At 47.1% G+C, this 3,751-nt stretch overlaps 1 non-coding gene across 1 annotated transcript; it reads left to right on the top strand.

Moving 5' to 3' along the window:
* The first annotated feature begins 1,577 nt into the window (after positions 1–1,577).
* On the top strand, positions 1,578–1,649 carry trnah-gug (transfer RNA histidin (anticodon GUG)). Its single transcript has one exon. It is a non-coding gene; the product is annotated as a tRNA-His (tRNA).
* Positions 1,650–3,751: the final 2,102 nt, after the last annotated feature.

The following is a 3,751-nucleotide window of genomic DNA, read 5'->3' as shown; positions in this document are numbered from 1 at the left end:
TGCCCGGGAACACCAAAAATTCAACTTTGACATTCTTGCTCTGAGTGAGACCCGCAGAGCTGGAGAAGGGCAACTGAAGGAAGAGCAAGGTCAATACACCTTTTTCTGGAAAGGGCTTGATCCTGAACAACCGAGGATCCACGGAGTAGGATTTGCCATCCGAAACAGCCTACTTCAGAAGCTGACAGAGCAACCATTGGGAATCAACGAACGTCTCATGGCTCTGCGAATCCAGCTTATCAAGAACCAACACGCCACCATCATCGGCGCCTATGAAGTAAAGATGAACTTCTACGCCCAACTTGACAACGTCCTTTCCTCTGTTCCCCACAACGACATGATAATTCTCTTGGGAGACTTCAATGCCAGAGTCGGGATAGACCATAGGCTCTGGACTGGAATAATAAGCAAGGAAGGAATTGGCAAGGTCAACGCCAATAGAACACTACTCCTCACCAAATGTGCTGAACAGAACCTGGTGATTACAAACACCCTATTTCGTCAGCTTAGCTATTCACAGTACTGTAACAGCAATTTTGAGCAGGGGTGCCAAAACTTTTGTATGCCACGGTAGATGCCATTTCCTTGGCTTTTATGCAGTCCTTAACTTCCTTTGTCAGGCACGCTTGCATACCCCTACCATTTGAGAACTTCTTCCTCTATGGGACATACCTATTCCCAGAAACTTCAGCTCCCTCTGCTCTGCCATCATCCCGCCAGTATCCTCCTCCACTTGGGCAAGCTCATCTCTCATGCCTCTGTAATTCCCTGTAATATACTGAAAGAAACTCAAGAGTTCAATTCACACTGCCTGCCAAAGTTACCTCTTACCTTTTTGTTTATACTCCGGATTTCCCTCTTCTTCTATTCTCCAACTTGTGAGGCATTTGCTTGACCTCAGCCCTCCATAATTCCCATATAAATCCCTCTGTTTCCTAACTCATTATCCTCGCCAGCAAGAGGTTCGTACTGCTTGAGCATTCCCTTTCACTGCAACAGGAACGTGATAGCTTGATTTGCACTTTGCCAGCCTGCCCCCGTATTCAGCATCTCCAATATTCTATGCTCTTCCCTCTTTAGCCTCTGTTCTTCTCCACTAACTGCTCCCATTTACTCATTAACCATTCTACCCTTTGTTTATAGACGACTCCCATGGCCACAGGCCTGGTACAGGTAACGTCGTCCATTTTATTGTCTGCACAGGCACACTGGGTTCGACCAGCAGGTTGTTTAAGGACTGTGTGAAAGCCAACCTCGCACATGCTGACATTGCCGCTAAGCAGCCTGAGCGGACTCCTCGGGACCGGACTGGATGGCGTGCCCTGGTAAGATGAGCTATGGTCGCTGTTGAGAGAGGAGAAAAATAGCCACATCAGTTGCACGAACAGAGGCCGGACGGTTTACCTGCCCTTACCGTCAACGTGTCAGCTTTCTGGAATCGAACTGCAAAGCCACCACAGAACGCACAATTACTGAGCTGCACAGTCAAAAAACGGACAACCAACACACACACACACACACATGCACACACTGATATCAGAAGTCTAGCCGCAGAAACCGCACAGCTGAAGTGTGTGGCCGTGATCGTATAGTGGTTAGTACTCTGCGTTGTGGCCGCAGCAACCTCGGTTCGAATCCGAGTCACGGCAGACAGGTGTTGATACATATAGCTTTCAGCAGCATCTACAAATTAAATGCTTTTCTTTTGCTGATATTCCGTCCGTCGCTTCCCAATAGTTGAGTCTCCTCTGTCACCAATAGCTTTCTGCTGGGCACATTGCCGATCGCACTAACACACAATCAACCAGTAGATGCATTTTGAATCGTAACGTGCGAGACCCAGGACTGATCCTCTGAAACGATAACAACGAGGAATTTAAAGTCGGTGACCTCGTCCACATCTGATATCCCGATGAGGACTGCGCCAAGGACCTCCATTTTCCACCTTCTGAAGTCAATAAAGAAGGAACCCGAAACTTTGGTCTTGCCGACATTGAGTGAGAGGTTGTTAGCTGAGGCGTCATTCAGACAGATCTTTAATTTACCTCTTACATGCTAATTTATTACCATCTTTTATCTGGTCAACGACAGTGGTGGCACTAACAAACTTAAATATGGCTGTTTATCGACAGCTGCATTTGGTCACATAGAGATAAAGGATAAATAAGTAAATATTACTTTATTTCCTTTACCCCAAACTACAAATATAAATGCAATACGTTTTCTGGTTCGGCCCCATTCTTTGATCTTGCACACCTCCTTGACATTAACACTGAGGCTATTTGGGCCCATCTGATCTGAGCTGCTTTTCTAAGTTCTTCAGATCAGAAAAGCCGAAGAACGGAATGTGTTCTACTTTGGAAGAGAATGAAAAGTAGTTAACTCACCTCAACCCCCCCCCCCCCCCGCGATGTAGCATTGACCACGTATGTTTGTGAAGCAGCGCGTTCCAATCACTGTGGCATCGGTCGTGTCCCATTCAATAAAAGGAGTCATCGCCAAGGCGATTCACAAGCGTAGCGGCTGCGGAGAACGATACCTCAGCCCCGGCAGGGCCCGGAGCAGAATGTGGAGATCCTAATCATTTCCTGAGGCACTGCGGCTTTCTATTCTTTTGCATTCCTCGGTTGGGGTTGGGCAGGGGGTGTTCGATCATACCCCTTTTACATAACAAGTGTATGATCTATCTGAACTTCCAGAGGACCAATTTTGTCCCTTGCTATTCCTTTCCATTTAATATGCATATATCTTGAGACCCTTGGGATTCTCCTTCACCTTGTCTGTTAGAGCAAACTCATCCTTTTAAATGCTGTCTTGCATTTCTTATACTCCTCAAGTACCTCATTTGTTCCTTGTTGCTTATACCACTTTCGTTTTCTTAACGAGGGTTAAAAATAATACAGAGAATAGTAACGTAGATACCCTACAGCACAATACAGGCCCTTCGGCCCACAAAGCTGTGCCGAACACGTCCCTACCTTAGAACTACCTAGGGTTTACCCATAGCCCTCTATTTTTCTAAGTTCCGTATAGCGATGCAGGGGTCTCTTAAAAGACCCTATCGTTTCCGCCTCCACCACCGCCGCCGGCAGCTCATTCCACGCACTCACCACTGTCTGCTTAAAACACTTACCCCTGACATCTCCTCTGTACCTACTTCCAAGCTCCTTAAAACTATGCCCTCTCGTGCTAGCTATTTCAGCCCTGGGGAAAAGCCTCTGATTATCCACACGATCAATGCCTCTCGTTATCTTGTACACCTCTATCAGGTCAATTCTCATCCTCCGTCGCTCCAAGGAGAAAAGACCGAGTTCACTCAACCTATTCTCATAAGGCATGCTCCCCAATCCAGGAAACATCCTTGTAAATCTTCTCTGCACCCTTTCTATGGGTTCCACGTCCTTCCTGTAGTGAGGCGACAGACTGAGCACAGTACTCCAAGTAGGGTCTGACCAGGGTCTTATGTAGCTGCAACATCAGCTTTCGGCTCTTAAACTCAGTCCCACGATTGATGAAGGCCAATGTACCATATGTCAACCAGAGTCAACCTGTGGAACGGCTTTGAGTGTCCTATGGACTCGGACCCCAAGATCTCTCTGATGCTATATTCTGCCACCGTAGTTGACCTACCAAAATGAACCACCTCACACTTATAAAAGTTGGTGCTGAACGCAGCAGGCCAGGCAGCACTCCCCCGCCCACTTTCAAATCTCTTACTAGCTCGTCTTTCAGTTAGTCCTGACGAAGGATC

The sequence above is a fragment of the Mobula hypostoma genome, chromosome 3 (assembly GCF_963921235.1).
Source record: "Mobula hypostoma chromosome 3, sMobHyp1.1, whole genome shotgun sequence".
NCBI classification, from domain to species: Eukaryota; Metazoa; Chordata; class Chondrichthyes; order Myliobatiformes; family Myliobatidae; genus Mobula; species Mobula hypostoma.
This window is presented reverse-complemented; position numbering and strand designations above follow the sequence as displayed.